Here is a 16,110-nt window from a genome sequence, read left to right on the forward strand (position 1 = left end):
CCATTTCTCCTTCCATGCAAAGTGCACAACCAGGTGCACTGCTCGAAGTTCTGCCCACTGAGAATATTTGCTTTCACCTCTGTCCTTCAGGGATGTCCTAGAAAGGGGCTGTAGTGCTGCAGCTGTCCACTTTCGGGTGGTGCCTGCATGTCGTACAGAACCATCTGTGAACCAGGCCCTAGTCTTCTGTTTCTCTGTCAACTGATCATAGGGAACTCTCCATTAGGCCATGCATGCAGGCTGGGGGAGAGAAGGCAGGGTGGCAGGAGTGGAGTCCATGGGTTTTTGAGTCACTTCCTCATGTAACTTACTTGTGCCTTCAGGACCTGTTTGAGCCTGATCAAGTATATACGACTTCCATTGGATGATGGGATGCTGCTGTGCACGACCCACTTTATGTCTAGATGGGTCAGAAAGCACCCAGTTCATGATAGGCAGTTCAGGTCGCATGGTGACTTGACCCATAGTCAAACGTTCGGTTTCCACCAAAGCCCAGTAACAGGCCAAGAGCTGTCTCTCAAAAGGAGAGTAGTTATCTGCAGAAGATGGCAGGACCTTGCTCCCAAATCCTAGAAGCCTCCACTGTGATTCACCTATGGGGGCCAGCATCATTATCTGCCACTGACACCTCAAGCACCATTGGATCTGCTGGGTCATATAGCCCAAGTGGCAGAGCAGCTTGCACAGCAGACTGGGCCTGTTGCAGCGCCTTGTCCTGTTCTGGTCCTCACTCAAAGCTGGCAGCCTTTCGGGTCACTCGATAAATGGGCCAGAGTAACACACCCGAATGAGAATGTCTTGCTTCCAAAATCCAAATAGTCCCACTAGGCATTGTTCCTCTTTCTTGGTTGTAGGAGGAGCCAAATACAGCAACTTATCTTTCCCCTTAGAAGGAATATCTCGACAGGCTCCACACCACTTGACCTCTAGAAATTTTACTGAGGTAGAAGGTCCCTGAATTTTAGTCAGATTTATTTCCCATTCTCTGGCACGCAAATGTCTCACCAATAAGTCCAGTGTGTTTGCTACTTCTTGCTCACTGGAGCCAATCAGCATAATGTCATTAATGTAATGGACCAGTGTGATATCTTGCAGAAGCAAAAAGTAATCAAGTTCTCTCCAAATAAGATTATGACACAAAGCCAAAGAGTTGATATACCCCTGAGGTAGGACAGTAAAGGTATATTGCTGGTCTTGCCAGCTGAAGGCAAATTGCTTCTGGTGGGCCTTATGGACAGAAATGGAGAAAAAGGCATTTGCCAAGTCTATGGCTGCATACTAGGTACCAGGAGATGTATTAATTTGCTCAAGCAATGAAACCACATCTGATACAGCAGCTGCAACTGGAGTCACCACTTGGCTTAGCTTATGATAATCCACTGTCATTCTCCAAGATCCATCTGTCTTCTGCACAGGCCAAATGGAAGAGTTGAATGGGGATGTGGTGGGAATCACCACCTCTGCATCTTTCAAGTCGTTGGTGGTGGCACTAATCTCTGCAGTCCCTCCAGGCATGTGATATTGTTTTTGATTTACTATTTTTCTAGGTAGAAACAGCTCTAATGGCTTCCATTTGGCCTTTCCCACCATAATAGCTCTCACCCTACCAGTCAGAGAGCCAATGTGGGGGTTCTGCCAGCTGCTAAGTATGTCTGTGCCAATTACGCATTCTGGCACTGGGGAAATGACCATAGGATGAGTCTGGGGACCCACTGGACCCACTGTCAGTTGGACCTGAGCTAAAACACCATTAATTACCTGACCTCCATAAGCCCCTGCTTTAACTGGAGGACCACAATGATGTTTTGGGTCCCCTGGAATCAATGTCAGCTCAGAGCTAGTGTCCAGTAGTCCCTGAAATGTCTGATCATTTCCCTTTCTCCAATGCACAGTTACCCTGGTAAAAGGCTGGATTTGGAGGTCTCCTTGGGGAAGGATGGGAGAAAGATTCACTGCATAAATTGTTGGTAATGTAGTGGGGTCCTTCTTCCAGGGAACCCAGTCTCCCTTTCATTCAAGTGTTTCTGGGTATGTAAACTGGCTCAAGTCTGGAAATTGATTGAGGGGTTGTGATTCTCTGTTTTTATAATTCAAATTAGTTTTTTGTCCATTCAATCTAGTTTTCTCATTATATAAATTAAGTAGGAATTCAGTAGGCTTCCTGTCAATTTCACTTCTACGAACACAGTGATTAATTAGCCAATGACAGAGCTCTACACGAGTCAGACTATTTTGATTGCTGCTTTGTCTCTGCTCTCCATTACGGTAGCTATGCCCACCTAGCCTTTGATGGTTGAGTGCTGCCACTTGGCCCCTGCCACCTCGGGATCCAATTATTCCCATTGTATTTAAATTTCATAGTTGAGTGACTGCAGTTCCCACTGTTACATTTGACATGCAGAGAAGAGCAATTACAGGGCTCTTCAAAGATGCAGGTGCTGCCCTCACAAGTCTATTTCACAAGGCATTAGTTAAGGGTATATCTTCTGGATCCTCCCAACTGGGATGAGTAGGTCTAAAGGGACTAATCCAGTCCACCATCCCAATCTCCCTAAGCCTTTGGATTCCTTCCTGTACATTAAGCCAAGGAAGATCAGGCATTTCCAGCTCACTCACAGTGGGCCATCTTTTAATCTATATTTCAGCTAACCAAGCAAATAAACTATTAGAACCTTTTTTTTTTTTAAACTCCCTGAGCTGCAACATTAAAAGTGAGTCCCTACTTATTGGGCCCAAATCAATACATTCAGCCTGATCTGACTCTGTGTTCCTTCCACCATTATCCTATGCCCTTAATATCCATTCCCATGCCTATTCTCCAGATTTCTGTTTATATAAATTAGAAAACTCAAACAGTTCTTTTTGAGTGTAGCGCACCCCCTCATGGGTCACACTCTCAACCTCACCTCTAGGGGCCCGCCGGGACTTTAGTTACAGGTCTAGAAGCAAACAGGGGTGTTGGGGGTGGCTCCTGAGGAGAATCAACATTATTTTTCCTGGCAACTGCCTCAGGGGAGGCCATAACTGTTGCCTCCGGAAGGGCAGGGTTTATCTCCTCAGACAAAGGTGGAAAGGCTGATGGCAGCATGGGTCCGGGTGGGGATGTTGCCACTACTGGGGATGGGGAAGCTGTTGCTTCTGGCAAAAAAGGTTCCTCAGAGTTCACAAACTCGGTGTCCCCAGCTTCACCAAGATCCTCCCACACATCCCCATTCCAAGTTGCAGGGTCCCATTCTTTTCTAATTGGTGCCCCTCACTTTAACAGTAGACAGCTGACAAGGCTGTGTATGCAACTTTCATTGCAGGTCAGCCATTTGCGTGATAAGAGCTTGTCTCTGTTTTTCCACAATTTCACTTCTTTCTCTACAGCAGATAAGACTCTCACTCAGGGTAATCTTAGCAGATTTTAGACTTGGTATCTGCTTCTGAAGCTGGGAGACAGAATCCCTGAGTTCATCATTTTCTTTAATCACTTTGTCCACTGAACTTAGAAGCAACCAACTGGCTTCATTATGTTCCTTTGTTCTCCACATATGGTCAAAGTTATTATGTATAGGGTCACTAAACTTCTTGCCTCTCGTGAGCGGTGAATCAGGAGAGTCCAATGCATTTATTTTGCATAACTCTTTAAATGGTTTACACCAAGGACTATCAGTGCTCTCCATACTATTAGAAGTAGAGTCCTTAGCATTTTTGAGTCTAATCATATTAAGCAGCCAACTCCAGAAACCCCCAAACCAACGAAAGAACTCCATTCTTAATATTCTGTTCCTCTAGAAGCACTCCTGGTGCCAAAATCTGTATTAGTCAGGGTTCTCTAGAGGGACAGAACTAATAGAATATATATATATATATATATATGTAATAGAATATACATATACATATATGTGTGTGTATATATACGTATAGGTATATGTATATATATAGGAGTTTATTAGATGATCACAAGGTTCCACAATAGGCTGTCTGCAATCTGAGGGGCAAGGAGAGCCAGTCTGAGTCCCAAAACTGAAGAACTTGGAGTCTGATGTTCGAGGACAGGAAGCATCCAGCATGAGAGAAATATGTAGGCTGGGAGGCTAGACCAGTCTCACCTATTCACATTCTTCTGCCTGCTGTATATTCGATGGAAGCTGATTAGATAGTACCCACCAGATCAAGGGTGGGTCTGCCTTCCCCAGCCCATGACTCAAATGTTAATCTCCTTTGGCAACACCCTCACAGACATGCCCAGGATTAATACTTTGCATCCTTCAATCCAATCAAGTTGACACTCAGTATTAACCATCACATACGGGATTTCACCTTGTTGGCCAGGCTGATCTCGAACTGACTCAGCCTCACAAAGTGTTGGGATTACAGGTGTGAGCCACCATGCCTGGCCCAGTTTTAAATACTTTTAAATGCATGCATCTCATCTATTTCTTGTTAAATTTAATCTTTGGTATTTCATAGCTTTAGCTTTGTTTACTGCTTCAAAGTGGAACCCCTCCCCTCACTTTTCTTTTCTAACTGGATTTTCCTTTTTATGTCATGATATTTGATTCTTGGGTGAAAATTTTCTACTCAGCCACTGTATTGAACCACCTTATTTTTTTATTTTGGTGAAATTCTTATGACAGAAATTTAACCATTTTAAAGTGAAAAATTCAGTGTGAATTTAGTACATTCACGATGTTGTGCACCCACCATCTCTGTCTAGTTCCAAAACATTTAGTCACCCCAAAATAGAACCCTGTGCCCATTAAGCTGTTCTACCCCATGAACCATCTTACTTTTCTGAATCGATTTTTTGGAAACCAGATCTGTGGACTCCATGGGTACCATTGAGCCATGTAGCATTGCCAGGTAGGGAAATGAAACAGGTGTATGTTTTCCCCAAATCTTAGACATATCCCTACCCTCATACTCAGCCTGTTAGGAAATAAATAGTTCAAGAAATTCACAGTGAAATGACCCTAGACCTCCTCTGGCTGGTCACAAGCCTGGGCCTTGCTGCCAAGGATAATTGGTGCTTCCGCAAGGCTGGAGCTGAGCTATGTGCTGCCAGGGCTGGCCAAGAAGCCCTGGGTGCTTGGAATGGGTGGAGGAGTGGGAGTGTGGGCAAACAAGCCTGGAAAGCCAGTCTGGTTTGTCATGGTCAACACCTAGGGACCTACATTTGCATACGATCTGCATATTATTTTTATAAACTGAAACTCATCCTTAAATTTCCGACATTCTTTAAAAAATTTTATGTTTAAAATAATACATGACCCCCCTTTTTTTTTCTTACTGTTATCAGAACTCTGCCTTTTAATCTCATTTTCTGTTTGTCTATTGCTAGGGTTGCTGTGTGTGTGTGTGTGTGTGTCTGTGTGTGTGTATGTATATGTGTGTATATATGTGTATGTATATTCATGTGTAGTGTGTGTATGTATATATGTATGTATGTGTGTATATATGTGTATGTGTGTGTATGTGTGTGTGTATGTGTGTGTGTATGCATGTGTGTATGTGTGTATGTGTGTTGTGTGTGTATGTATATGTGTGCGTGTATGTGTATGTGTGCGTGTATGTATGTGTATATGTATATGTGTATGTATGTGTGTGTATATGTGTGTGTATATGTGTGTATGTGTGTATGTGTATATATATGTGTGTGTGTGTATTGATCTAGGTGCCATGTCCTGTGCTAGGCACTGAAGACATAAAGACAGTAATAATCTAGGCCCGGCCTTCAATGAGCTCCCATCAACTTTCTTGACTCTAAGCCATGGCTCTCCACCTCTGTACCCTGTGGCTTCTTGCTTCTCTTTCTTCACATGCAGCCAGCACTGAGGCTGTGGATTAGTTGTATGTAGCAGAGACCAGGTGTGGGGCCAAGTAGGTTCACAGAGTCAGCTCTCAGTGGGTCACTGTGCCAGGACACTTGTGACTCCTTGTGGGTGGTAACCCTGCACGCTCCGAGCCCCTGCCTTAGGCTTTTGTACTCAGCTCCCCTGAGTATCTAATGTTGGCGTCCCAAGTGTACCATGCACTTGGATCTGGGCCCCGCTCGGGTAGGGTGGGAGGCTGATCCTGGGCGACACTGGAGATGATGCCTGAATCGGTTGGTTTGGGTTTTCTCTTTGTTGCACTCCCGGAGCAACCTCAGAATCCACACTAAGGACCCCTCCAGCCTGCTGGCCTCACAGTTCCTACCTTACCTCTCCTGTCCTTTGACCTATTCTCTTTTTCAATTATATATTTTCTTTATTGATCATTTAAATAGAAATTTCTGAAAGAATTAACGTGTTAATTAAACTAAGATTCAACAATTTGCCATAGTTGGTACTGTATTGTGGAAGTAAATATGAACAGCAAGACGTCTGGTCATAGAAAATAGAGTCAAATCAAGATTTAAAGTTGAATCAAGCAACAGTAAGCTGCCATACAGGCAAAATGATCCACAGAAGCGAGGAATGGAGCCCAGGGCCCAGGTGATGAGATCTCAGTTACCCCCGATGCCTCATTTCCCTGTGTTCTATCTAGAGCTCTACCTACATGTAAGCCAACAGAGAAATTCTGGGAGAACCTTTGACTGATTTTAAGTGGAAAAGATGAATAATTACCTCATTTCATAGAGATGTGAGTGTCAGAGATCTTGGCAGATCAACATTCTCCCCCTACCCTACTCTTTCTTTCGTTTTATATTTTTTACTTTAAACATACACAAAAGTAAAACAATTGTTCATTAAACTTGCTGTATTAGTCTGCTCTCCAGCTGCTAATAAAGACATACCCGAGACTAGGTAATTTATAAAGGAAAGAGGTTTAATTGACTCACAGTTCCCCATGGCTGGGGAGGCCTCACAATCATGGCAGAAGGCAAAGGAGGAGCAAAGTCACGTCTTGTACGGTGGCAGGGAAGATAGTGTGTGCAGCGGAACTCCCCTTTATAAAACCATCAGATCTCGTGAGACTTATTTACTACCACGAGAATAGTATGGGGGAAACCGCCCCCATGATTCAATTATTTCCACCTGGCCCCACCCTTGATACTTGGGGATTATTACAATTCAAGGTGAGATTTGGATGCAGACACAGCCAACCCATATCACTTGCTGTACCCATTATGCAACTTCAACAAACATTAGTGACCAACTTTGTTTCATGTATACCTTATACACTCTCCCTATTCCCTTATTTTCAAGCAAATCCAGGTTCTTAAAAAAAAAAAAAAATATATATATATATATGAAAATGGTATTGGGTTATGTTTTTTTAAGAGTCTTTAAATTTTAGTGACACATAACCAAATGTTTACAGATGATATAATACAAGAACTTGGATTTGCTATAATCCCAGCACTTTGGGAGGCCGAGACAGGCGGATCACCTGAGGTAGGGAGTTTGAGACCAGACTGACCAACATGGAGAAACCCTGTCTCTACTAAAAAAAAAATACAAAATTAGCCAGGCATGGTGGCCCATGCCTGTAATCCCAGCTACTTGGGAGGCTGAGGCAGGAGAATCGCTTGAACCCGGGAGGCGGAGGTTGTGGTGAGCTGAGATCGTGCCATTGCACTCCAGCCTGGACAACAAGAGTGAAACTTTGTCTCAAAAATAAATAAATAAATAAAATCATATTGCCAGTCATTGATGATCATTGCTTAATAGATTGACTCATTATGGGTTGGAAAAATGATTATATTCTGCCAATATTTCTGTGTTGTTTAGCTAGAGTAATCTTATAAAGAGAATTGGTCTTAATCAACTAAATAGTTTATTAATTATAACAAATATTATAGAAAAAGTAGGACGAAACCTTTATTCTTTGTTTTTACTTATTTACCAGTTTTAAAGGTAGTAAGTTGGTTCTCTAGCATCTTCCAAAGGTTACCAATGATTTTTTTAGTATTGATATGAGCTAATGAATTAGATATACTTGATGTGTTTCAATCCTACAGTTATTATCTTTATCAATGGTAAAATTGTCCTATCTTCAGCCAGTGAGGATTTACTTGGTTTGATTCCTGAGTCTTTTTTGACACAATCTTAGTAGTCTTTGACAGTTTCCTTGCTATCTGATACCATAAGATATTTCAGATTTATCTTGTACATTTCCTGCCTCAGAATTATCCATTTGTCAAGACTTCCAACTCCTTTTAATGGGAATGACATTTAGAGACCATAATCTTTGTGCTTGAGTGTTCATTACAGTTTAGTTCATTAGTATAGCTGGGCCTTTTGTGTGGACAGAACTAGAAAAGATGAGTGTACATATGTAGATATTTAGGATAAAATTAATCATGAGTTCATATTGATATTTCTAGTTCAAATTCAAGATTGTAGATTTTTTTTAAAGATGGAGTCTCATCTGTCACCCAGGCTGGAGCGCAGTGGCACAATCTTGGCTCACTGCAACCTCCGCCTCCTGGGTTCAAGTTATTCTCCTGCCCCAGCCTCCCATCAATAGCACCTTTGACCACAACTCACATTCTGGTTTTCAGTGTCACCATCAAATTGATTATTTGGTTTATTTCACACGTCACACACAGCAATTTTAGAATATGAATACCAATACACATACCAACATGAGGAATACTGAAAACCACTCAAGAGGTTGTGGTTTTTGTAGGGTTTTTGGTTCTAGGGTATATTTCATTAGGGATGTACACATTTTTGTACTGTTATTTGGAATGGTTAATGCTACAAATTGAATATATAGTTGGAGTCACCTGTTACATTTTACTTTTGATTTCTAGGTATTACTCTGTAAGTATATTTTTGTTGTATAATTTATAAATAAATTGCATAATTCCACAGTCAAATATTTTAAATGAAGTTGTATTCAAAGGAGTTTGTCTTAAATCCCTGTATTCTCAACCCCATTTCCTCCATCCCTCATAGGTAATTATTTTAAAAAGTGTTATGGTTGATCCTTCCATAAAAAATACAAATATATGTATTCATAGTCTACTCTTTTTTGAAAACGTGGTAGCATACTGTGTGTGTGTGTGTGTGTGTGTGTGTGTATATAATTTTATTATTATTTTTAAGGTTAGGATCTCACTATGTTGTTCAGTCTGAAGTACAGGTGCAATCACAGTGCAGTAAAGTCTCAAACTCTTGGGTTCAAGCAGTCTTCCTGCCTCAGCGCTCTAAGTAGCTGAGGCCTCAGGAATGAGCCAGCATGCCTGTCCTCTAGCTCGTTTTTCTGTAGAGTTTTTGGCCATTTTCTTCCCTATTTTTAGAAGATTTTTACATTTTAGAGATTTTAACCCTTTTGTGGTATAAATTCGAAATCTTTTTTTCAGTTTATTATTTGTCATTTTACTTTGTGTATAGTTCTTTTTGCCATGCAGTACTTTTTATGTTTTGTGTAATTATGTTAAACTTCCTCTTGTTCTGATTTTGAGTCATAGGAAAGTTTTTCCTACTCCAACATCACAGAAGAATTTATCCATATTTTCTTCTAGTATTTTGTAGTGTCTTTTTTAAAACATTGAAATCTCTGATATTTTTGGAATTTTTCCTGATTTACAATATAAGCATTAGTTCCATTTTTTCCCCTATATGACTATGCAGTATATCTCTTTCTCTGTATAATTATATCAAGAAAGTATCCATTGGCTTCTATTCTATTGAGTGTTTTTAAAATGAATGGACATTGAATATTAGAAAAAAATTTATATTTTTTGTAAATATGGAAGTGATCATTTGATTTTTCCTTTAGCTTTATTAATAGAATGGATTTTATTAGTGGATTTCTCTTTTTTCTTATTTTTTGAGACAGAATGTCACTCTATCACTCAGGCTGGAGTGCAGTGGCACAGTCTTGGCTCACTGCACCCTCCACCTCCTGGGTTCAAGTGATTCTCCTGCCTCAGCTTCCTGAGTAGCTGGGATTACAGGTACCCACCACCACACCTTGCTAATTTGTGTATTTTTAGTAGAGACAGGGTTTCACCATGTTGGTCAGGCTGGTCTCAAACTGCTGACCTCATGTGATCCACCTGCCTCAGCCTCCCAAAGTGCTGGGATTACAAGCATGAACCATTGCGCCCACCCTATTAGTGGGTTTCCTATTATTAAGTTGTCTTTGTATTTATGGACCAACTCCATTAGGTCATAATGTATTATTTTATATGTGTTCTGTTGGATTCTGTTTGTTATTTTGTTAAAGATTTTTGTAACAGTATTCATAAGCAAGACTGATTTTTTTGTGTGTAATCTTTGCCAAATTTGCTATCAGTATTACACTCACTTCATAAAACAAAATTAGAAGATTTCCTTCTTTTTCTATACTCTGTAATAGTTTAAATTGCATAAGGATTATCTGATCTTTAAAAGTTTGGTAAGATTCCTTTTTTTTGTTTATGGAGGAGGTCTCTAAGTATTTTCTCTATTTCTTCTATGACAATTGATCTGCTTAACTTTTCTTAGAAAAACTTCTATTACTGTCTATTTTGGCAAATTATATTTTTCTTAAAAATATCCATTTTTATAGGTTTGAAGGTTATTTGCCTATTGTCATGCAAGGTAATCTGTTTTTGGGGAAACATTTTTGTTTTCTTAGTTATTTTTCTTTGTTTCTAATTTTGAACATTTGTATTTCCTTCCATTCTCATTTTTTTTCTTGATTACATTACCTACATTTTGTGTTAATTTTGTTTTTGATTTCTTTTTTAAAAAAGAAGCAGGTTTTAAAATTTATTTATTGTTTTTTATTTTCTAACTCATTGATTTCTGTTTTAATCTTTATTTATTTTCTGATTTTTTTTGTTTACCTCATTGCTTTTTTTTCTAGCTTTTTGAGTTGGTGTTTATTCCCTTATTTTGATTCACATAGATATAGATATTTAATACTATAAATTTCCCACTAACTGCTTTTGTTGTATCTATTGTATACCGCAGATTATGATATGTCATGGTTTCTTCATAATTACTTTCATGAAATTCTGTAACTTCATCTGGTATTTCTTCATTTGATTCAAGGATTGTTTAATAATGTGATTTTTAGTTCCTAGGTAGAAAAATCTTCTGATTTTAAAATTTTATTATTAATTTCTAGTTTTGTAGAATTGTAGAGAGATAATGTTTGTGTTTTTATTTGTGTTCTTTGGGACTTAATTGAGTTTTTTTGTGTGCGACCAAAGATATGGTCAATCTGGTGACTGTTTCAAGTGCACTTAAAAAGAAACTGTAGTTTCAATGAGGAGGAATACATTTTTGAGATCTGTTGCACAGAATGGTGACTATAGTTAATAATGATGTACACTTCAAAATTTAAATGTCTGCATGACATACACACACAAAGATAAGTGTGAGATGAGGGGTATGTTAATTAGCTTGATCTAATCATTCCATAATATACAGTATACATATATATCAAAACATCACATTGTGCCCCATAAATATATACAATTATTATTTGTTAATTTAAAGTAAAGTTTTAAAGGAAGATAAAAAGAAAATAAAGGAGCTGTATTCTGTTATTAGGGATCAGAATTGGATACATACTAATAAGACCTACCTTACTATCATAAGGTCTTAATGTGTCCTGAATTAAGATAAATGTGTTAAAGTCTCCTATTAGTTTTATTTTTCCTTGCAAATACTATAGTTTCTTCTTTATGAAAGTGATTGCTATATGCTAATAACTGTATATCTTCATGGTGAATGATAGGTTTTATCATTATAAAATGCCTTTGTCTCTTTCACTATGTTTTTTTTTGGATCTAAGTTCTGTCTTATCAGATAGCAAGATTGTGACTCCTATTGTTGGTGTTTTTTTAGATTTACATATAGTTGGTATATCTTTGTGCATTTAAACATTGTTAACCTACCTTAATCTCTTTGTTTTAGGTGTGTCTCTTACGTATAGCATAGATTTTCATTTTGCTTTGTTGGCAACCTAAAAATCTTTTCCTTTTAATGAGTGAGTTAAACATATTTACACTATTGATATGATCAGTGTGTTTGGCTCAGTTCTGTCGTATTATCATGATATACGTCATATGTCTCTTTTATCAATATCTTATTTGTCTTTCACTTTATCAATATCTTATTTGTCTTTCACTTTGTGGATTTTTTTCATTCTCTCCCTCTCTCAATATATCTTTTGGTATTGAGGAAAGTTTTAATTTTTTTCTAATGGTTATCTTTTTTTCTTTTTGAGATGGAGTCTTGCTCTGTCACCAGGCTGGAGTGCATTGGTGCGATCTCGGCTCACTGCAACCTCCGCCTCCCGGGTTCAAGTGATTCTCCTGCCTCAGCCTCCTGAGTAGCTGGGACTACAGGCATGCACCACCATGCCCAGCTAATTTTTGTATTTTTAGTAGAGATGGGGTTTCACCATGTTGGCCAGGATGGTCTCGATCTCATGATCTCATGATCCGCCCTCCTCAGCCTCCCAAAGTGCTGGGACTTTATACTTCCTCTAGTGTTTTGTCTTTTTTTTTTTTTTTTTTTTTTTTATGGAGGTGGACTATGGTCTTTGGTGCCATAATATGAACAATACCAAATTTACATAGTAACCTCTTCTCCCTGTCCCCTCCTTTCACACCAATATTTGAAGTAATATTCTCTTTCTCCTAGATGTTACATATAAGGCAATCGGTAAGCTCATTCTAGTTTTCATACACACTCTCCATTCTTCCCCATTTTGTGAGAGTTATGTTTACATTGTCAGAGGACATAACCATCACATGCTATCCTGTCTCACTTTTAATCGCTATTTGGTCTTATTTGTATAGGCAAGTGCATACTTAATGTCTACCATCAGTACTTACATAGGTAACCTTGCAGTCATTTTTTGTTTCCTGAAACTAATTTTCTAGTTCATTCCTCAGGAAGGGATTATGGCAAACATATTCCTGAATTCTTGCATGTTATTAAAAGTTTGTCTGTGGGCCAGGTGCTGTGGTTCATGCCTGTAATCCCAGCACTTTGGGAGACTGAGGTGTGCGGATTGCTTGAGCCCAGGAGTTCAAGACCAGCCTGGGCAACATGGCGAGACGCCCTATCCCTAACCACCATCTCTATTAAAAAAATAAAAAGTTTGCCTGTGGCCTTTGTGCTTAGAGATCACTTTGGCTTAATATAAAATCCACAGCTCTTATTTTTTTTCTTGAGTATATTAAATATGTTATTCCATGTGTTTTGGCATAAAGCATTGCTGTAGAAAAGTCTGATGAGAATCTCGTTTTTTCCTCTTATAAGTGATTTGGTCTTTGATCTTGGATATTCAAATGATCCTTTTCTGTTACTAATTTTTTTAAGTGAATTGGGTATTTTTGGAGAAGAGGGTTGAGTCAGGAGAGCTTTTCTAGCTTCTTGGCTCTAGAGCCTTCTCGTCTGTTTTTGCAAAATGATAAAAATATGGTCTGGTGTTTTCTGAGATCTGTTTCATCTGTTCTACTCTCTTATTTTTATTTCACATTTCCTTTTTTTGAGATGGAGTCTCACTCACTCTTTCGTCCAGACTGGAGTGCAGTGGTGCAATCTCAGCTCACTGCAACCTCTGCCTCCCAGGTTCAAGCGATTCTCCTGCCTCAGCCTCCCGAGTAGCTGGGACTATAGGTACACACCAGCACCACCACACCTGCCTAATTTTTGTATTTTTAGTAGAGACAGGATTTTGCCATGTTGGCCAGGCTGGTCTCGAACTCCTGACCTCAGGAGTCAAGACTCCACCTTGGCCTCCCAAAGTGTTGGGATTACAGGCACGAGCACCCGGCCTTATTTTACATTTTTCATCCTTTACTCCTATTGTCTAATCCAGCTCCATGTGGGTACTATTTGCAGTATTTTCTCTTCAATGTGGGGCTTTTTTTTTTTTTTTCGGAAATGAGCTTATGCTTGTCAGTCCTGAGAGTTTATAGGGCCCAGGCTACTCTCCAGCACCATGAGTCGTTATTGCATGGTGGTCCTCCTGCCCTGACCCACAGATTGGATCTCACGAAAGCGCCATTCTACTTCAGCTATTCTTCTTAGATTGACTCACCATATTTTCCGGTGAATTTGGGGTTTTTTCTGTTCTCAGAACCTTTCTTCTGCTCCTGCTCAAACAGCAGATTCCAATACCATGCAAGTCTCATGCTTTTGAAGGCTTGTTCCCATGAACATGTACTTAGCGGTTTGTAGAGAGACTCTGTCACTTAATATTGTTGTAGATATTGTCTGTGGGTCTTTGATTTTGCTATCTTGGTTGCTCTCTCTGTTTTTAGGGGAGATTAAAAAACTATGCTGTCACCATCATCTTTACAGAATCCACTTGCTTACCTCCACTTTTTAATAAACTTTATTATTTATTTATTTATTTATTTGTATTTATTTTTTGAGACAGGGTCTCACTCTGTCACCCAGGCTGGAGTGCAGTGGTGCGATCACGGCTCACTGCAGCCTCAACCTCCTGGGCTCAAGTGATCTTCCCACCTCTTCCTCCTCAGTAGTTGGGACTAGAGGCATGCACCACCACTCCTGGCCAATTTTTAAAATTTTTCGTAGAGACGAGGTCTCACCATGTTGCCCAAGATGGTCTCGAACTCCTGGGCTCAAGTGATCCTCTTGTCTTGGTCTCCCAAATTGCTGGAATTACAGGCCTGAGCCACTGTGCCCGGCCAACAAATTTTATTTTTAAAGACAGTTTTAAACTTACGGAAAAATTGCAAGGATAGTATAGAGGTCCTATACACTCTGCACCTAGGTTTCTCTATTATTAAAATTTTACGTTAGCGTGCTACATTCAGTATAATTAACAAATGATATTGATACACTATTATGAACTAAAGTTCACATTTTATTCATATTCCTTAGTTTTTACCTACTGTCCTTTTTCTGTTGTAAGATCTCATTGAGGATACTATATTTATTTATTTATTTATTTATTTCTGAGACAGAGTCTCACTCTGTCACCTAGGCTGGAGTGCAGTCATGTGATCTCAGCTCACTGCAGCCTCAACCTCCTGGGCTCAAGTGATCCTCCCACCTCAGCCTCCTGAGTAGATAGGACTACAGGCACATGCCACCAGTGCCCAGCTAAGTTTTGTATTCTTTTGTAGAGATGGGGTTTCACCATGTTGCCCAGGCTGGTCTCAAACTCCTAGGCTCAAGTGATTCACCCACTTTGGCCTCCCAAAGTTCTGGGATTACAGGTGTGAGGCACCATGCCTGGCCTACGTTATATTTAGTCATTATGTTTCCTTAGCTTCCTCTTGGCTGCGACAGTGTCTCAGACTTCCCTTGTTTCTGGTGACTTTGACAGTTTGATTAGTACTGGTCAGGCATTTCAATTAAGATCCCTTAATTGAAATTTGATGTTTTTCTCATGAAGAGACTGGAACTGTGGGAGTTGGGGAGGAAGACCACAGAGGTAAAGTGCCACTCTCCTCTCCTTATATCAAGGGTGCATCCTGTCAGCATGACTTATCGCAGTTGCTGTTGACCTTGATCATCTGTCAGGTTTCTCCACTGTGAAGTTACTCTTTCTTCCCTTTCCATTCTGTCCACCTAGGAGGGAAGTCACTGTGTATAGCCCACACTTGGAGAGTGAGGGGTTAGTTATGCTCCACCTCCTGGAGGGTAGAGGGTCTACGTACATTATGAAAATTCTGCATGGGAGATGTGTCTCCTCTATCCCATTTATATGATTTATTTCATCATTTATTAATGTCAGAATGGAACCTGAATATTTATTATACTTTGGGTTTTAATCCAATACTGCTTTATTTATTTTGTTGCTTAAACTGTTTCAGCTTGGGGCATTGGAGCTCTTTCAGCTGGTTCCTGTGTCCCTTTGATACACCCCCATTATTGTGTCTATGTGTGTGTGTGTGTGTGTGTGTGTCTATGTGTCTGTGTGTCTCTCTGTGTGTATATTTATGGGTCTGTGTGTGTGTCTATGTGTGTCTCTGTGTGCATGTGTATGTATGTGTCTGTGTGTGTATGTGTGTCTCTCTGTGTGTATGTGTACGTGTCTGTGTATGTGTCTGTGTCTGTGTGTGTCTGTGTCTCTGTGTGTATGTGTATGTGTCTGTGTGTGTGCATGCGTCTTTGTGTGTGTATGTCTGTATGTGTGTCTGTGTGTGTGTCTCTGTGTGTATGTGTGTGCATGTGTGTGTGTCTGTGTCTGTGTGTGTGTCTC

This window comes from Pan paniscus, chromosome 15, assembly GCF_029289425.2.
Source record: "Pan paniscus chromosome 15, NHGRI_mPanPan1-v2.0_pri, whole genome shotgun sequence".
In the NCBI taxonomy this organism is placed as follows: Eukaryota; Metazoa; Chordata; class Mammalia; order Primates; family Hominidae; genus Pan; species Pan paniscus.